At 52.1% G+C, this 20,546-nt stretch overlaps 1 long non-coding RNA gene across 1 annotated transcript in view; it reads left to right on the forward strand.

Moving 5' to 3' along the window:
* The window catches only part of LOC138287776 (uncharacterized), a 76,091-nt gene extending 55,894 nt beyond the window's left edge, over window positions 1-20,197 (forward strand). The window contains exons 2-3 of the long non-coding RNA XR_011202275.1: window positions 16,645-17,026; window positions 19,874-20,197. This is a non-coding gene — a long non-coding RNA (uncharacterized lncRNA). The remainder of the gene's footprint in view (window positions 1-16,644; window positions 17,027-19,873) is intronic.
* Window positions 20,198-20,546: the final 349 nt, after the last annotated feature.

Here is a 20,546-nt window from a genome sequence, read left to right on the forward strand (position 1 = left end):
GGAGCTCAGGGTCATGGTGGAGGAAATCGTCCGGGTAGAGCCACAGCTATTCGGATCACAGGTGCAGCACACCTCCATTGCTAGGAAGATGGAGCTATGGCGCAGAATCGTTGACAGGGTCAACGCAGTGGGACAGCACCCCAGAACACGGGATGACATCAGGAAGAGGTGGAGCGACCTACGGGGGAAGGTGCATTCCGTGGTCTCCAGACACCAGATAGCTGTACAGAGGACTGGCAATGGACCCCCACCTCCTCCCCCACAACTAACAACATGGGAGGAGCAAGTCTTGGCAATACTGCATCCTGAGGGCCTCACAGGAGTAGCAGGAGAAATAAACTCTGGTAAGGCAAATTTTAACTATAATATTTCCCACCCTACCTGCATGCCATCACATACCCCACCCTCACACCCATCATTCCAACACCTCACATATGTCCCCCTATCACAACCCACACATCCCAACACCAAAGCCCTGCATGCAACACCAAAGCATGGACACCCATCACCAAAGCATGTCCACAACAGATACCCACACAGACCCCAAACCAAATATCACACAAGGACCTAGACAAGAATGCAAGCACTGGAGTACAGGGTCACTCACCCATTGCACACGATGGCACACACAGATGCAATAATCATGCCTTTACACTCCTGCAGGACCCCTACCCAACGTCACCGGACAGGAGGTTCCAGACATGTCCAGTCCCCCCCACAGAAGAGGCCCACAGTGATGACAGCAGCTCTGCACAACTGGATCAAGATGACCAGCCCGGCCCATCTGGGACCTCCGGACAGTCGGTTCCCCTGACACCGTCACAACCCACCACAGAGCCTCCCCCCTCAGGAAACACCAGCACAGCACCTACCCAGCGGGCCCATCCCTCTGTCCCCAGGACACGTCAATCAGCAGTGTGTCCACCACTACAGGGAATCCAGGCAAACCCACCACCCCAAGAAAATCAGGGACCTGGGGGCAGTGGCAGTGGGCACACGGTTCAGGGGACAGAGGAACAGGAAAACATGGGAACTGGGAGGACTGCTGTGCGACAGGGGGAGGACAGGCCCAGGGAACCCACTCTCCAGGAGGCCCTCTCCAACATCATGGGTGCGTACCATCATTCCCAGGAGACGATGGCAACGGTACTGGCCAACTTTCAGGAGACCCAGCGGCTGCAGGAGGAACACTATCTGGGGATCAGGGAGGAACTCAAGTCCATCAACACCACCCTGGTCACCATTGTAGGGGTGCTGCAGGACCTTGTGAACACCAGGAGGGACACTGTGGCACAACAAGGGGCCCCTGACACTAGCCTGGATGATGAACAGCCCACCACCTCCGCCAGTGCTAGTGGACAGGAGGCACCGCCACAGGACCATGACACCAGCACCCCAACCCCTGCAGATGGAGAGCCACCCCGCAAACGGTCCCTGAGATCCAGGAACAAGACAGAGAACATTGCCAAGACCCCGCCAGGAAATGAGACCCCCCTGAATGTCATCCTTTTGTCCCACTTTGTCAGCCTGTCCATCCTTCAACTGCCTTTGCTCCACTTCCTATGCCCCTTTGGACAATGCACCTGTGAAACAATTAGACTGGACTCTGCCATGGACATTGCTCCGCCATCACCCCTGACCATTTTACAACCCCCTTCACTTATTTGCAGAAAAATAAACACACATCAATCACAAAACAATCTGGAGTCAGTCTGTGCTTTCACAAATCTGTAATTGGAATAACTATGGAATATAGCAATGTCAATTTAAATGTCAACATACCGATGTAACACAGCTCTAGTCCATGAGGAAATATAGCAGAGGTCACAAAGTGGGACCCACATCTGTTAGATGGAAAGGCAAAGTGACAAGTCAGGGTCCATACACTGGGTGAAAATGGCAGACTTATGATAGGTCAAACAATAGTATGAGATGTGGGAGGCAGTGATATCTTCTTACCTGTGTCTCACTGGAAGTATTGCTGGATAACGTTGTTTCTGTTGTCGATATCCTCTTCTGCCTCCTCTTCTTCACTGTCCACAGGCTCCACAGCTGCCACAAGACCTCCAGCTGGACCATCCTCCTGCAGAAAAGGCACCTGTTGTCGCAAAGCCAGGTTGTGCAGCATACAGCAGGCCACGATGATCTGGCTCACCTTTGGTGAGTAGTAGAGAGAACCACCTGTCATATGGAGGCACCGGAACCTGGTCTTCAGGAGGCCAAAGGTTCTTTCTATAATCCTCCTAGTTCGCCCATGTGCCTCATTGTAGCGTTCCTCTGCCCTTGTCCTGGGATTTCTCACTGGGGTCAGTAGCCATGACAGGTTGGGTTAATCAGAGTCACCTGAAAATATTGAGGGACAACTGTTAGACACACACTAACCCATAGGGACAACCCCAGTCCCAGACAACTATTCACAGGGTATAGGGTCCTTGTCCTCAACTATTAGCCACACACGGTGCCTCTGGAGTTGCCCCATAACATAAGGGATGCTGCTATTCCTCAGAATGTAAGCGTCATGCACTGAGCCAGGAAACTTGGCATTCACATGGGAGATGTACTGGTCGGCCAAACACACCATCTGCACATTCATCGAATGGTAGCTCTTCCGGTTTTTGTACACCTGTTCACTCCTGCGGGGGGGTACGAAGGCCACATGTGTCCCATCAATGTCACCTATGATGTTGGGGATATGTCCCAGGACATAGAAGTCACCTTTCACTATAGGCAAATCCTCCACCTGAGGGAAAACGATGTAGCTGCGCATGTGTTTCAGCAGGGCAGACAGCACTCTGGACAGCACGTTAGAGAACACTGGCTGTGACATCCCTGATGCAATGGCCACTGTGGTTTGAAAAGACCCACTTGCCAGGAAAGGGAGTACAGACAGGACCTGCATTAGAGGGGGGATTCCTGTGGGATGGCGGATAGCTGACATCAGGTCTGGCTTTAACTGGGCACACAGTTCATGGATTGTTGCCCGATCAAGTCTGTAGGTGACTATTACGTGCCTCTCTTCCATTGTCGACAGGTCCACCAGCGGTCTGTACACCGGAGGATGCCGCCATCTCACCACCTGCCCCAGCGGATGTGCCCTATGGACGAGAACAGCGAGCAGAGAGTCAGCCAACACTGTGGTATTACAAAATGTCATTAGCACACATTTATTAATCCGCAGTGTGCCTGTTACTGTCTGTATGCAAGGCCTAGATAGGTGTGATGCAGTTATTATTAATGCCATGTGGCACCCTGAAATGGCGGCTGCCTGACCTGTAAGGTGGGACAAGGGGACATGAGGTAACTGCGCTGGCGTTCAACACTGTCGCGGTAGGCGGTTGAAGACCGCAGCGCAATTCTGCATTGGTTTACATTGGACCCTATGGGTCCCAGGAGGCAATGACGATGTACGCCGGCGGTGACAGTACCCACCATCGCGGACGTGACCACCATTTTCTGTCTGTTCACTCACTTGATACCTGACCTTCGACAGGAGAGGATCTACACTGCAAGTGCTGCTGTGACCTCGGTCTGGACGCGATGATAGCTCATGTGTCTGGGGAAAGGGCCCCTGCCTTCACTTTGGAGGAGTTGGAGAAGTTAGTGGATGGGGTCCTCCCCCAGTACACGCTACTCTACGGTCCTCCAGACAAATAGGTGAGTACACTGAGAGCATGCTGCATGGGCAATGCCTGTTTGGAGTGGTGTGGCTGGAAGATACATGGGCGGGAGGGGACTGAGGCCTGCATGAGCGGACGGTGAGTGTATGTGCGTCAGGGCAAGGGTGGGAACGTGGGCCAATGAGTATGACGGTCCGGACGGGTAAAGATTATCCTTTTCCCCTGTACTATTCCTCTAGGTCAGCGCCCACCAGAAGAAGGATATTTGGCGTGCCATCGCCAAGGACGTCCGGACCCTGGGGGTCCACCACAGGTGGAGCACCCACTGTGGGAAAAGATGGAAGGACATTCGCCGCTGGAGCAAGAAGACAGCGGAGGCCCAGCTGAGGCTGGCCTCCCAACGTGGGAGGTGTGCCCATCGCACCATGACCGCCTTGATGTTCCGGATCCTGGCGGTGGCGTATCTGGAGTTGGATGGGCGCTTGCATCACAGCAGCCACAAGGGGGTGAGTACACTATCATTCAGCTGACTCTGCGCGCATTACGAGGTGTCTGGATAGGGGAGGTGGGCAGTGGGTTTCCCTAGGCCAGGGCGAGCTTGGTAGGCAAGGTCCCTTGTGAGGCAGGCTCAGTGCCACCAAAACCCCACTAGTGGTTAGTGCCATCTACACCTAGTCAGGCTCCTGTGACTTCCATGTGTGCAGCAATCGGGCATAGGCCTTGTACCCCATGGCCCTGTGAATAATCTAGGGACTATAAGTGCATGGTGTAGTGCAGAGTTCTGCTGTGTCTGTAGTGTCCGCCAACAGTAGTGGTGTTGCATGCACTGAACATGTCTTTCTTCTGTCTCCCCCCCCTTTTTGTGGTCTCCCTGTTCTTGTGTGCAATAGCATCATCAGGCGGAGGAGCAGTGGCACCGGAGCAGGAGGGAGCTGAATTCCACTTGGCCCTGGAGGGCGAAACAACGGAGTCTGACGCCACCAGTGGGATGGAGGACGAGGGGAGCTCCACGGCGGGGACAGGCGCAGAGACCAGCAACAGTGCCTCCTCCTCTGATGGGAGCTCCCTTGCGGTGGCGGGCCCCTCTGTGCCCCCCGCATCAACAGGTACAGCCACCACCCCCCCATACCTGAACCGCCCTCCCAGCAGCCCCTCAGCGTGTGTCCCGTGCCCGCTCACCCAGGAGGGTGGGCATCTCCTTCGCCCCAGTCACCTCAGACCCTGCCCTATCCAGCCCTGCTGCCCTCAGTGAGGAGGCTATTGACCTCCTGAGATCCCTCACTGTTGGGCAGTCTACCATTCTGAATGCCATCCAGGGTGTTGAGAGGCATTTGAACAAACAAATGCATACCTGGAGGGCATTCATTCTGCCCAGGCAGCCCAACAGAGAGCATTTCAGGCTCTGGCCTCAGCACTGTTGGCAGCCATTGTCCCTGTGTCCAGCCTCTCCCCTCCACCTTCCTCCACCCAGACCCAATCCCCTGTACCTCAGCCTATCCCAAGCACACCATCAGACCATCATGCACACACATCAACACACAAGGGTGGTTCAGGCAAATATAAGCACCACACATCCCACAGGCACTCACACAAGCATCATACCCATGCAGACATACCAACATCCACTGCCTCCACTGTGTCCCCCTCCTCCATGTGTCCCTCCTCCCTCCAAGTCTCGTCTCCACTCACACCTGCATGCACTACATCTTCAGCCACTACCTCCATCACCAGCACGCCCATCACCACACACCGCTCACGTGCACTCACCACCCCAACTACCATTCACACATCCCCTCTGTCCTCTCCCAGTGTGTCTGTGAACCCTCCTCCCAAAGTACACAAACGCAGGCACACACCCACCCAACAGCCATCCACCTCACAACAGCCTCCATCCCATGCACCTTCACCCAAATTCAGCAGACGTACACCTCCTACAACCACTACCTCTCCCTCCACTCCCAAACCCCCTCCATCTACCTGTCCCAGTGTGTCTAAAAAACTTTTCCTGGCTAATATTGACCTCTTCCCTACACCTCCCCCCTCCATCCCCTAGGGCCAGGCTTTCCAGGTCCCAACCCAGCACCTCAGCCACCACATCCCCAAGCACAGTGGTGCCAGCAACTGCGGGCTATTGGAGTGCGCCAACCATCAGGGCTGCCAGTGTGCCACAGAGCGAGGGCAAGGACATTCTGCCAGCTGCAAAACTAAAAAAGTTGCCCACATCCCGGAGGGAGAAGCAGAAAACACCTGCCACCAAGGGCTCAGGGAAAACGAAAGGCGATAGTGACAAGACAGCTGCGCCACCATCCAGGGTGGGGAAGGGCCAGAAACGGAAGGGCAGGTCAGGAGAGGGCATGGTGACACCGACTGAGGGACCAGTGTCACACCTTCTGTCCACGTCGACGCCAACCTGTACGGCGGAAAAGACCACCACCTGCACCGCCACAGACCCCGCCGCCAGCACCGCTGTCATTGAGCCCGCCACCTGCACTGCCGCCACAGAGCCTGCAGCCAGCACCGCTGCCACAGAGCCCGCCCCCAGCACTGCCGCCACACAGTCTGCCGCCAGCACCGCCGCCACAGACCCCACTGCCAGCACCGCTGCCACAGAGCCCGCCGCCAGTACCGCCGCCACAGACCCCGCCGCCACAGAGCCCGCCGCCAGCACTGCTGCCACAGAGCCCGCAGCCAGCACTGCCGCCACAGAGGCTGCAGCCAGCACCGCTGCCACAGAGCCTGCCACCAGGACCGCTGCCACAGAGCCCGCAGCCAGCACCGCTGCCACAGAGCCCGCCACCAGCACTGCTGCTACAGAGCCCGCAGGCAGCACCGCTGCCACAGAGCCCGCAGCCAGCATCCCCAGTGGTCATTCGTCCGATGAAGCACTGTGGGCACAAAGCCCCCTCCAGAACCAGTGGAGTATCACATCCACTACCTCAGTCCTTGGCAGGGTGAAGCTCTCTGGGCACAAAGCCCCCTCCAGAACCAGTGGAGTATCACATCCACTACCACAGTCCTTGGCAGGATGAAGCACTCTGGGCACAAAGCCCCCTCCAGAACCAGTGGAGAAAGGCATCCACTACCTCAGTCCTTGGCAGGATGAAGCACTCTGGGCACAAAGCCCCCTCCAGAACCAGTGGAGTATCACACCCACTACCTCAGTCCTTGGCAGGATGAAGCACTCTGGGCACAAAGCCCCCTCCAGAACCAGTGGAGAATCACATCCACTACCTCTGTCCTTGGCAGGGTGAAGCACTCTGGGCACAAAGACCCTTCCAGAACCAGTGGAGAAAGGCATCCACTTGTGAGACTCTGGCTTTGCACTCCCCAGGATAAAACAGTGGCCAACCCACCCACTGAAAAGACTTGTGATACTGTGGCTTGGCACTCCCCAGGATAAAGCAGTGGGCAAACCACCCACTGAAAAGACTTGAGAGACTGTGGCTTTGCACTCCCCAGGATAAAGCAGTGGGCAAACCACCCACTGAAAAGACTTGAGAGACTGTGGTGTTGCACTCCCCAGGATAAAGCAGTGGGCAACCCACCCACTGTGGCTCGGCACTCCCCAGGATAAAGCAGTGGGCAAACCACCCACTGAAAAGACTTGAGAGACTGTGGCTTTGCACTCCCCAGGATACAGCAGTGGGCAAACCACCCACTGAAAAGACTTGAGAGACTGTGGCTTTGCACTCACCAGGATAAAGCAGTGGGCAAACCACCCACTGGAGAGAGTTGAGAGACTGTGGCTTTGCACTCCCCACAATACATCAATGGGCATGGAGCCCCCTCGTGGAGCAGTGGTGCCGTGCGTTCATCAGGCTGAGGTGCCCCTCATCCCCCTGAGGTGCCTGTTTATTTTCCATCTGATGCCCCTCCAGTGTTCTCTCCGTTTGGAGTCAGGTATCGAGTGTGGGCCTTGCCCATGCATTTTGGGCCCAGTGGTCCACGGACAATGATTGGTGCACTATCCAGACTTGTGTAGTTGGTGTACATAATTGTACATACTGTATTTAGAGTTTTGACTACTGGAATTTTATTTATTACAATCATTCAAATCAATTATTTTTGTCCTTGCGTTATTGAAGGGGGTGTATATGGAATGTTGCAGCATGTATTTGTGTGTATGGTGTTTTGGGTGAGGGTGGGGGTGTTGCGTGTGTGTGTCACTCTCTTTTCCCTTCCCCCTCCCCTGTGTTGTAGGTGCAGTACTCACCGTGGTCGTCGCCGCCGTCTCTGAGCTCCTGATAGAGGAGCAGGAAGACGATCGCCGGCAGGATCTGCAGTTCTGGCTCCATGGCGTCCTCGTTCCTCGTGGGGTGTGGAGAGGTGAGTGATTTCCCCTTCTGTGTACTGTTTCCGCTGTGTTTTTGATTGCGTTGGTTCCGCCCCGGAAAAGGTGGCGGATTGGCATCTTGTGATAGGGTGGGCGGTACTTTGTCCTCTGCCTGTTTATTGGCGGTTACTGCCGCGCTGTTTGTTTGTACCGCCGTAGCGGTCAGAGTGTTAAAGTGGCTGTCTATGTTGGCGGTTTCCGCCGTGGTCGTAATCCCATTTTTTTTTCCACCGGCCTGTTGCCGGTATTACCGCTGCTTTAACACCTAGCGCCAGGGTTGTAATGAGGACCTAAGTCCAAACGTAGAAAGTTGACCGGGACCTCCCAGACAGTTTATCCGAGGAGGGCTCCAAGGACGTTGAATCAAGATCCAGGTTTACCCCGGTCGAAGGATTTTCACCTCGAAAAAATGACTAAGTCCGAAGGTAAAAATCTCCACCAAGGGCTCCCGCGACGCGTATCCGGAAAAGAGTTCCAGGAGGTCGGTTTGGACTGGCCGGGAAAATCTTCAGAAAGATGACTAAATGTGAAGGTAAACTTTTGACCGAGGCCTCCCGCAGGCTGTAGCCGAGCCGGGCTCTCAAACTTTGACTTTGCCCCAGTCGAGGTGCGACCAGATGACCAGATTGGCGCTTTTTGTTTCTAGGCGCTAGAAAACAATAATTCTTTAAAAAATTCATATCTCCGGTTCCCCTTATCCGATTTTATTTGTTTTTGTGTCATTTTAAAGATAAAAATATAATCCATTTGTATAAATTGGTTTTGGATTTATAAACTGTTTCCTGTGTTTTATTTAATTACTGTTTTGTCATATTTGAATGCTTTACACTCTGTCTCCTAAGTTAAGCCTTGTCGCTCGTTGCCAAGCTACCAAGGGTTGAGGTGGGTTTAATTTACTGAGACCTAAATGGACCTAAGTGGAGGTTAGTGGCCTATTGCTAAGTGTAGATACCTACCTGCCCTTACCAATAACCCATTTTCCAACATTTTTGGTGTGCAGTGGTGGTATCCTGTACTTGTGTTCAGTATCACATTACAGTTTTAAGTAAAACAAATTAAAAATCCTTTAAATTGTCGTAGTGCAAAAATTGTTTTTAATTTTTAATTTGGATTAATTTCAATTATTGAATGTTTGTGATTTTTCTAAATTCTTGTTTCCAATTGTTGCAAAAAGTTTTTGTTAACACAAAACTAGGGAACCATGGAGCTTGATCTGGCTAGCCTACCCACACTGACAGTAGTCCAGCTTAGGGGGTTGTGTACTGAAAGAGGGTTGCCTGCAACCACTGACCTCAGGAAGCATGTCCTGATCCAATCCCTGACAGCATGGGCTGAGGCCCAAGAGGTAGACTCAGAGGAAGCTCCAGAGGAGGAAGAAGCAGGGGAGGATGCTAGCTCCAACCACTCAGGGGAGGGAGGGCATCTGAGCCTAAGTGAGCAGGAGGAAGACAGGTCCTCACTGCACACAGTTACTAGGGTCATACCCAAAGCTAGTTGGGGGAAGGGGGTCCCTTCAGGAGGAGAGAACCTGTCCCTCAGGGAAAGAGAGCTGGAGGCCCAGCTAGCATTTATAGCTTTGGAAGCACAGAAGCTTGCCCTAGAAGAGAAAAAGTGGGCAACGGGAGAGAAAAGAGATGGTGGCAGCGACAGAGAAGCTGAGGTGTCCATGGGTGGGGTTTTTTGCCCCAGATTACCCAAGGGGGTACTTCCTGCCTATGTAGAGAGGGATGACATAGACAAGTGGCTGGGGGCCTCTCAGAGGGCCCTCCAGGTGAGGAGAGTCAAGCCTCAGTACTGGGGTTCACTTCTTTGGGATTTGGTCCCCAACTCTGGGAGGGATAGGCTCCTAACCTTGAGGGGGGAGGAGGCAGATTCATACCCCAGTATGAAGAGATGCTGGACTAAAAAGTTTGGTCTGACCCCAGAGCAGTATAGGCTCAAGTTTAGGGACACCCAAAATTCAAGCACCCAGTTCTGGGTGGACTTTGTGGACATCTCAGTTAAAGCACTAGAGGGCTGGATACAGGGCATCAAGGTTAGTACCTGTGAGGGGCTGTACAATTTGATTATGAGGGAGCACCTTCTAACCAATTGTGTCCAAGAGAAGCTCTGCCAGTATCTAGTTGACTCTAAGTTGACCAACCCCAGAGAGCTGGGGGAGGCAGCAGATAACTGGTTAAGAACTAGGGTTAACTAGAAACCCACAGGGAGTGATCAGAAAAAGGGAGGACATGGTTCTTCTCAGGGGAAGAACCAAGGGAAAGATGACAAAAAGCCCAAGGAGTCCTCACAAGAGTCCCCAAAAACTTCTCAGGGTGGGTGAGCCGCGAGCCATTCCACTTCTAAGGGGAAAGGGTATCAGGTGAAGCATTATGATCCTGTTAAAGCAGGAAAGTTTCAGGAGCTTGCTAAGGCTGGCAAGTGTTTTGAGTGTCATCATCCTGAACACACAAAGGAGATGCTATCTGCTCCAAGAAGCCCCCCACTGGTGGGCAATCCCAGGGGATTGCTAGTGTAGGGATGGGGTGGAAGTTGACGCAGGGCTGGGATCAGGGTACACAGAGGTCACCTTAGTATCCGTGGGTGAGGTGGACATTGCAACTATGGCCACCTTACCTCCCAGCATGGAGAGGTATAGGCAGAGGCCTAAAGTCAATGGGACTGAGGTGGAAGCTCTGAGAGATACAGGAGCCAGTGTGACAATGGTCAAAGAGAAGCTGGTTTCTCCAGAACAGGTCTTACCTGGTGTCTTCCACCAAGTGACTTATGCAGATAGCAGAACCAAACTCCATCCCATGGCCATGGTGAGCCTGGAATGGGGAGGTGTAACTGGCCCTAAGAAGGTAGCTGTAGCTCCTGCCCTCCCAGTAGAGTGTCTGCTGGGAAATGATCTTGAAGAATCTGAATGGTCAGAGGTGGAGAGAAGGGTCCATGCACATATGCTGGACCTCCCTGAATGGGTGTGTGCTCTGACCAGGTCACAGGCAGCACAACAGGGTAGTGCTGGACACGTGGACCCTGGAACAATGGGCCAAGCCTCCAAGAAGAAGAGAAAGGGCACTGGGTCTGGCTTGCCAGCTCCCACAAATACAAAGGATCAGGAGGAATCCAAACCTGAGGGGGAGGATCTGACCTCTGAGGGAGGGCCACTTCCCCTGCAAGCTCTGCCTGACTTGGCAGAACTGCAAGGGGCAGGTGGGCCCACCAGAGAAGAGTTGTGCCAGGGACAAAGAGAGTGTCCCACTCTTGAGGGCCTAAGGCAGACTGCTGCCAGGCAAGAACAAGGGGATACCAGTGGGACCCACAAGGTTTACTGGGAGGATGGAGTTCTCTACACCGAGGCAATGGACCCCAAACCAGGGGCAACCAGGAGAGTATTGGTCCCCCAGAAGTATAGAGAATTCCTCCTTACTTTAAGCCATGATATTCCCTTAGCTGGACATTTGGGACAGACCAAGACCTGGAACAGGCTTGTCAACCATTTTTATTGGCCCCATATGTCAAAAAAAGTCAAGGAGTTTTGCAGCTCCTGTGTTACCTGCCAAGCCAGTGGCAATGCAGGGGGCAAGCCAAAGGCTCTCTTGATACCACTGCCAGTGGTTGAGACTCCCTTTGAGAGGGCAGGGATTGACATTGTTGGTCCCCTAGACCCACCAACTGCCTCAGGCAACAGGTACATTTTGGTGGTTGTGGACCATGCCACCAGGTACCCTGGGGCAATACCCCTCCGGACAGCCACTGCTCCCACAGTGGCTAGGGCCCTACTTGGTGTGTTCACCAGAGTGGGATTCCTTAAGGAGGTGGTCTCAGATAGGGGCACACATTTTATGTCTGCCTATCTGAAAGCCATGTGTGATGAGTGTGGTGTTACTTATAAGTTCACCGCCCCCTATCATCCACAGACCAATGGTCTGGTGGAAAGATTTAATAAGACCCTGAAGGGCATGATCATGGGTTTGTCTGACAAACTCAGGAGGAGATCGGATGTTCTCCTCCCATGCCTGCTGTTTACCTACACAGAGGCGCCACAGAATGGGGTTGGATTCAGCCCCTTTGAGTTACTGTTTGGGCACCCTGTAAGAGGCCCATTGTGCTTGGTGAAATAGTCTTGGGAGAAGCCTCTCAAAGAGTCCAAGGAGAATGTGCTGGATTATGTGCTGGGCCTGCGGTCACGCATGGCTGAGTACATGAAGAAAGCAAGCAGAAACCTGGAGACCAGCCAAGAGCTCATGAAGCTCTGGCATGACCAGAAGGCTACCATGCCTGATTATCACCCAGGACAGCTGGTGTGGGTTTTAGAGCCCATGGTTCCTAGGGCACTTCAGGCCAAATGGACTGGGCCCTATCCAATTGTGGAGAAAAAGGGTGAGGTCACCTACTTGGTAGACCTTGGCACCCCCAGGAATCCTCATAGGATCCTGCATGTCAACAGGTTGAAACCCCACTAGGACAGGGCAGACATGACCATGCTGATGGTCACTGATGAAGGGAAGGAGGAGGAGAGTGAACCTCTGCCAGACCTCCTGTCCTCAAATGAACAAGATGGGTCAGTGGAGGGAGTGGTACTCTCTCCCAAGTTGACAGACCAGCAACAAAAAGACTGCAGACAAGTTTTGGAGCAGTTTACTAGTGTGTTTTCCCTGACCCCTGGACTCACCAATTGGTGTGTCCATGACGTTGACACTGGTGACAGCTTACCTGTCAAGAACAAGCTGTACAGGCTGTCTGACCAGATCAAGGCCAACATCAAAGCTGAATTGGCTAAGATGTTGGAGCTCAAGGTAATTGAGCCCTCTGACAGTCCTTGGTCCAGTTCAGGGGTACTGGTGCCCAAACCTAATCCCCAAGGTGGGAAGAAGGAACTGAGATTTTGTGTGGACTACAGAGGTCTAAATGCAGTCACTAGTACTGATGCTCATCCCATACCTAGAGCTGATGAGCTCATTGATAGGTTGGGGGCTGCCAAATTCCTGAACACATTTGATCTGACCTCAGGATACTGGCAGATTGCCTTAAGTCCAGGAGCTAAGGAGAGGTCAGCATTTTCCACACCAGAGGGCCACTTTCAGTTCAAGGTGATGCCCTTTGGCCTGAAAAATGCTCCTGCCACCTTCCAACGGTTGGGGAATAGAGTCCAGTCTGGGTTGGAATCTTTCAGTGCAGCTTATCTGGATGATATAGCTGTATTCAGTTCCACCTGGGAGGACCACCTGGTCCACCTGAAGGAAGTGCTTCAGGCCCTGCTCCAACCAGGCCTGACTATCAAGGCAAGCAAGCGCCAGATAGGGCAAAGCTCAGTTGTGTACCTGGGCCACCTTGTTGGTGGAGGCCATGTACAACCTCTCCAGCCCAAGATCCAGACTATCCTGGATTGGGAGGCTCCTAAAGCCCAGACTCAGGTCATGGCCTTTCTTGGCCTGACTGGGTACTACAGGAGGTTTGTTCAGAATTATGGGACCATAGTGGCCCCTCTGACTGAGCTTACCTCCAAGAAACAGCCCAAGAAGGTCATTTGGACCCCAGAGTGTCAGAAAGCTTTTGACACCCTAAAACAGGCTATGTGTTCAGCACCAGTGTTACTGAGGAGTTTATAGTGCAAACAGATGCTTCAGAGGAAGGGATTGGGGCAGTGTTAGCACAAGTTAATGAAGAGGGCCAAGATCAACCAGTTGCCTTCATCAGCAGGCGACTACCCCCCAGAGATAAAGATGGAGTGCCATTGAGAGGGAGGCATTTGCTGTGGCCTGGTCCCTGAAGAAGTTGAGGCCATACCTGTTTGGCACACACTTCCGTGTACTAACTGACCACAGACCTCTCAGATGCTTGATGCAAATGAGGGGGGAGAACCGAAAACTGTTAAGATGGTCCATTTCCCTACAGGGTATGGACTTCACAGTGGAGCACAGACCTGGGACGGTCCATGCCAATGCAGATGGCCTTTCCAGGTTTTTCCACTTAGCTGATGAGGACTACCAGGGTGTAGGTTACTACCCATCACCTTTCATCTGGGGGGGGGGGGCAGTGTAGGAAAGTCCTCCTTTTTGCCCTGGTCACCCCCACAACTTTTGGACAGGTACTGGTGGTTACTGACTCTTGGCTGTGCCCTGGGTACTGCTTACCAGTCCCAGGGCCAGTGCTCTGTGTAACATGGATATGCAAATTAGGCTAATTATAATTGGCTAAGTTAACCTACCTATAAGTCCCTAGTATATGGTAGGGCATGTAGGTTTAGGGACCACAACATAGGTAGTGCCCCCATAGGTGCACTGCTGAGGTGCTCAGTGTAATTTTAAAGGCAGGCCTGCCTTGCTGGCTGCTTTAAAATTAAAGTTATATGCAAATTCGACTTTCGAATTAAAAGTAGTTCCAAAGTCTTAAACTACCTTATTTTTACATATAAGTCACCCCTAAAGTGTGCCCTATGTGCCTCTAGGGCTGGGTGCCATGTATCTATAAGCAGGGACCTTATAAAAATAGTTTTATAAGCCCTGGTGAGGTAAAAACAGCCAGATTTGTTTTTCCGTCATTGTAGTGAATGGCCTTCATAGGCTAGAATGGGGAAACTTTATTTTAATTGTAAAAGTCCCCTTAAGTGACAGATACGAAGAGTTTGGTATCAAATTAATTGTTATAATAAATCCCACAATGTCCAGTTGTTGGATTTAATATAACTTGTTCAGGTAAAGAGTTTTAAACTTTACCTGAAAAGTTGCCAACTTCAGCCCTGCATTGTTTTTGCTGCTGTTCTCTGATTGGCCAGCCTCTAGCAGCCTGGCCAGGGTGCCCTGATGAGGTGTGAAGTGGCCTGGCTTCACACAAAGAGATGTGCCTGTGGGAGGGGATCTGCCCTCAGCAGATGGTGAGGCAGGAAGGGGGAGGGCTGCCAAACTGGTCTTCAAAGGCAGAGAAGGACATTTGGAGCAACCCAGCAACAGCCCCACATCCTGCAACCCCAGACAACTAAGTGCCCCCTTGATTAGATTAGGTGAGGGCAGGAGAGGGGTGTGTTTATGATTTTTGACCACACCAGTGGGTGGGCTCAGCCAGATGTAACCTCCAAAAATCTCTTTCAGCCATGATGGATTTTTGAGGAATGTTGCCTCCAGGGATTGATTTTTGCCACACTTCCCAGGAAGTGGTCATCACAGGGGGAAGGACCCTGCACCTGATTGGAGAATCAGGACCCCCCCTGTTTTTCACCCAGGAGCAAGGATAAAACTGGCAGACCTGCACGCACACCTCAGATCCCCATCAGATTCCACCAAGGAAGAACCAAAGGAGAAGAAGGACTGCCCTGCTGGATCCCTGGCCTGCACCTTGAACCTGCACTCTGAAGGACTGCACCAGCTGCACACTTGGGCTTCACCACAAGAAGGACTTTGCCTGGCTTCAACTGGTTCAATGAGGGACTCCCTGTTTGCTACAGGTGAAAGTGAAAAATTGCTAACCAGAGTCCCCTGCACCAACTCCTGAAGAAATCAACCAGCTGACCACTGTCCAGTGACCAAAAAGGAGTTTGCGCCACGTGCATTCTGGGAGTTGTAGCCCACACCCCCCAAGGATCATCTCAGAACTTCCGGAACCTTGGGGTGAGCTGTGGACCCCAAAAGAACGTTAAAGGAACATCTGGGAGAAGATCCAGAAGTTTGGAGAACTTTTGGAAAAAAGCTCCATAGAGGGACCGACCCGCCGCAGTAACTCTAGCCGGCTTGCCTCAACCGCGACCTGGCCTGATTTGCAGGTTCGTCCCGGAGAAGAAAATCTCCAAAAAAGAGACTAAGTCCGAACGTAGAAATTTGACCGGGACCTCCCAGCCAGGGTATCCGAGGAGGGCTCCAAGGACGTCAGATCAAGATCTAGGTTGACCCCGGTCGAAGGATTTTGACCTCGAAAAAAACAACTAAGTCCGAAGGTAAAAATCTCCAACAAGGGCTCCCGTGACGCGTATCTGGAGAACAGTTCCAGGAGGCCGGATTGGACTGGCAGGTTTGTCCCGCTGAAGAAAATCTTCAGAAAGACGACTAAGTGCGAAGGTAAATTTTTGACCGAGGCCTCCCGCAGGCTCTAGCCGAGCCGGGCTCCATCGCGGTCAGCCTTAAACTTTGACTTTTTCCCCGGTTGAGGTGCGACCAGATGAACAGATTGGCGCTTTTTGTTTCCAGGCGCTAGAGAACAATAATTCTTTAAAAAAATTCATATCTCCGGTTCCCCTTATCCGATTTTATTTGTTTTTGTGTCATTTTAAAGATAAAAATATAATCTATTTTTATAAATTGGTTTTGGATTTTTAAACTGTTTCCTGTGTTTTATTTAATAACTGTTTTGTGACATTTGAATGCTTTACATTCTGTCTCCTAAGTTAAGCCTTGTCGCTCGTTGCTAAGCTACCAAGGGTTGAGCTGGGTTTAATTTACTGAGACCTAACTGGACCTAAGTGGAGGTTAGTGGCCTATTGCTAAGTGTAGGTACCTACCTGCCCTTACCAATAACCCATTTTCCAACAGTGGCAAAATTTCCAGGGAGCACACATGATGCATACATATTCAGGCTCAGTGGGATACACCAACGCCTAGAACGTGGGGAGTTTGGTGAAGGATATTTATTAAGTACTCTGTAGTACACACCAATGTCATGAATACATGTCACTGCATAACCATGTGAAGCCATGCTCATATCTGCTGTTTTGTTCCACAGGAGACAGTGCATATGCTCTGAGGCCATGGATACTCACCCCATATCCAACACCTGCCAATCAGAATGAGAGGCGTTACAACATTGGACATTGGCGCACCAGAACCGTCATTGAGAGGACATTTGGCATGTTAAAGTCACGTTTTCGATGCCTGCACAAAAGTGGAGGGGGACTCCAGTATGCCCCAGAGACTGCATGCAAGATTGTGGTGACATGTGCCATCCTACATAACATAGCAACCACACGTGGGCTACATCTCACCCTAGATGACACAGATTTGGAGGATGAGGAGCAAGAGCCACCACAACAACAGCCTGGGGATGGTAGCATTGCACTAGAGGGCAGACGGAGATGGGACCACATTGAAACTCACTACTTTGGCAGGTACGTGGCAAACGTTACAGTACTCACAAATGTAAGACACACATAACCAGGTTGTGCAACAAAAAATATTCCTTTATTGTCAGGAGTGTTGTATTGAACTGTTGACGTTTAGCTAGCAATAAAAAAGTAAAATGTAACAACGTCTGACACATTAACATCATGTGCCTCAGACGAATCTCAGGTAAGCAACATTTTAGGAAGTTGGCTCTGTATGTACTATTTCAAAGTAAGAAATAGCATGCACAGAGTCCAAGGGTTCCCCTTAGAGGTAAGATAGTGGCAAAAAGAGATAATTCTAATGCTGTATTTTGTGGTAGTGTGGTCGAGCAGTAGGGACACAAGTCAGCACAAAAAGTACACCCTCAGCGGCACAGTGGCGGCCGGGTGCAGAGTGCAAACAGGCGTCGGGTTTGCAATGTAGTCCAATGGGAGACCCAGGGGTCTCTTCAGCGAAGCAGGCAGGCAAGGGGGGGGCTTCTCGGGGTAGCCACCACCTGGGCAAGGGAGAAGGCCACCTGGGAGTCGCTCCTGCACTGGAGGTCGGATCCTTCAGGTCCTGGGGGCTGCGGGTGCAGTGTATTTCCCAGGCGTCGGGTTCTTGGAAGCAGGCAGTCACCGTCAGGGGGAGCCTCGGGATTCCCTCTGCAGGCGTCGCTGGAGGGGCTCAAGGGGGTCAACTCTGGCTACTCACAGGGTCGCAGTCACCGGGGAGTCCTCCCTGTAATGTTGGTTCTCCACAGGTCGAGCCGGGGGCGTCAGGTGCAGAGTGGAAAGTCTCACGCTTCCGGCGGGAAATGTGTGGTCTTTAAAAGTTGCTTCTTTGTTGCAAAGTTGCAGTTTCTTTGGAACAGGGCCGCTGTCCTCGGGAGTTCTTGGTCCTTTTAGATGCAGGGTAGTCCTCTGAGCCTTCAGAGGTCACTGGACTCTGGTGGATGCGTCGCTGTTGCAGTTATTCTCGAAGTGGGGAGACAGGCCAGTAGGGCTGGGGCCAAAGCAGTTGGTGTCTCCGTCTTCTCTGCAGGGCTTCAGGTCAGCAGTCCTTCTTCGTCTTCAGGTTGCAGGAATCTGTCTTCATAGGTTCTGGGGGCCCCTAAATACTCAATTTAGGGGTGTGTTTAGGTCTGGGGGGTTAGTAGCCAATGGCTACTAGCCCTGAGGGTGGCTACACCCTCTTTGTGCCTCCTCCCTGAGGGGAGGGGGGCACATCCCTAATCCTATTGGGGGAATCCTCCATCTACAAGATGGAGGATTTCTAAAAGTCAGCGTCACCTCAGCTCAGGACGCCTTAGGGGTTGTCCTGACTGGCCAGTGACTCCTCCTTGTTTTTCTCATAATCTCCTCCGGCTTTCCCGCCAAAAGTGGGGCCGTGGCCAGAGGGGGCGGGCATCTCCACTAGCTGGGATGCCCTGTGGCACTGTAACAAAGGGGGTGAGCCTTTGAGGCTCACCGCAAGGTGTTACAGTTCCTGCAGGGGAGGTGAGAAGCACCTCCACCCAGTACAGGCTTTGTTACTAGCCACAGAGTGACAAAGGCACTCTCCCCAGGTGGCCAGCAACATGTCTGGTGTGTGGCAGGCTGGCAAAACTAGTCAGCCCACACTGGAAGTCAGGTATGCTTTCAGGTATGCATCTCTAAGACGCCCTCTAGGGTGTATTTCACAATAAAATGTACACTGGCATCAGTGTGCATTTATTGTGCTGAGAAGTTTGATACCAAACTTCCCAGTTTTCAGTGTAGTCATTATGGTGCTGTGGAGTTCGTGTTTGACAGACTCCCAGACCATATACTCTTATGGCTACCCTGCACTTACAATGTCTAAGGTTTTGCTTAGACACTTTAGGGGCATAGTGTCATGCACTTATGCCCTCACCTATGGTATATTGCACCCTGCCTTAGGGCTGTAAGGCCTGCTAGAGGGGTGACTTATCTATGCCATGGGCAGTGTGAGGTTGGCATGGCACCCTGAGGGGAGTGCCATGTCGACTTAGTCATTTTCTCCCCACCAGCACACACAAGCTGGCAATCGGTGTGTCTGTGCTGAGTGAGGGGTGCCCAGGGTGGCATAAGATATGCTGCAGCCCTTAGAGACCTTCCCTGGCATCGGGGCCCTTGGTACCAGGGGTACCAGTTACAAGGGACTTACCTGGATGCCAGGGTGTGCCAATTGTGGAGAGAAAGGTACAGTTTTAGGGAAAGAACACTTTTGCTGGGGCCTGGTTAGCAGGCCTCAACACACTTTTCAAATCATAACTTGGCATCAGCAAAGGCAAAAAGTCAGGGGGTAACCATGCCAAGGAGGCATTTCCTTACAAACATCACACCCTCCTGCGGCTACGCCCACCATGGCCCATTCCTGGTTGGTCCCATGATGTGTGGCGGGCACTGCTACTCCGCAGGATGCGTGCATCTGAGGCAGAAATGCTGCTCACGCTGGAGATGTCCTCACTGTCCTGAGGGGTCTCATCAATGCCCCTTGCTGCCTGGGAGGTCTGTATGAGGTCCACTGATTGACTGATGGGCCCTAGTCCCCTTGCCACATCTCTTACAAAATGGCTGAGTTCCACCTGTAGCGTAACAGTGCGCCTTGACAAGCAGGTAATTGTGGTTGCGAGGCGGCCAATCAACTGACTGAGCTGGTCCAAACGGGCAGCAGTGTTGCGCTCTCTGCGCCTTGCTTGGGTCCGATCCGCTACCATTTCCTTACACAGGTCATTGATGGCGGGGGTGAGGTTTACCATGTTGTTGTTCATGTTTGTAAATTGTGTTAACATTGGCAAATCCCTGTGTGAGGGTATGTTGCAGTCTGTGCAAGTTCCGGTTCGTATACCGCATTTGTTTATTTTGCAGGCAGTGACTGCTCAGTAGGGATGCCCCTAGTCCAAGGAATTGTTCACCTGTGACATCCTCCTCACCTGCAGCCTGTGTTTGATGACGCCGTCTCCGCCCAGACTCAGCTATTCTAATTGGCCGACTCACACCCATCTGTGGCCCCGGTGTCAGGTTTCCTGTTTCAGTGTCCACATCTGTCTCTTCGGTGGTCTCATTTGCATGGTGGACAATTGGTGTGGTCATGCACTCCCCTGCAGATATGCTGGCCGCCTCGTCTGCTGTGATGGTGGCATCTTCATCTCCCCACACACTGGGGTCATCGTTGGGTACTTGAGGGAGACCTGTGGGACACAGGGGATACACTGTCAGTGCCTCTCTGATGTATGGTGTATCAAAATAAATATTCTTCAAAAGTTGGACTACTGTACTACATTGCCCATAATGCTTTGTCCTTTAGGTTGCAATATAGGCATGGAACAAACTTGGATGAGGCATGCTTTTGTGTACTGTGGTTGTGTGCATGATGCATTGAATGGTGTAAATAAGTGAGATTTGCTACTTACTTTTGGAGGTTCCCGGTGATGAACTGTCCAGGTCCCTAATTCCTACGACAGCCTTTGGCTCCAGTGTGGTCTCTACCATGCTCTCTATTGCTGTAGGAGGTGGTACTGTGGATGGTCCTCCACCTGTT

The sequence above is a fragment of the Pleurodeles waltl genome, chromosome 4_1 (assembly GCF_031143425.1).
Source record: "Pleurodeles waltl isolate 20211129_DDA chromosome 4_1, aPleWal1.hap1.20221129, whole genome shotgun sequence".
Classification (NCBI taxonomy): Eukaryota; Metazoa; Chordata; class Amphibia; order Caudata; family Salamandridae; genus Pleurodeles; species Pleurodeles waltl.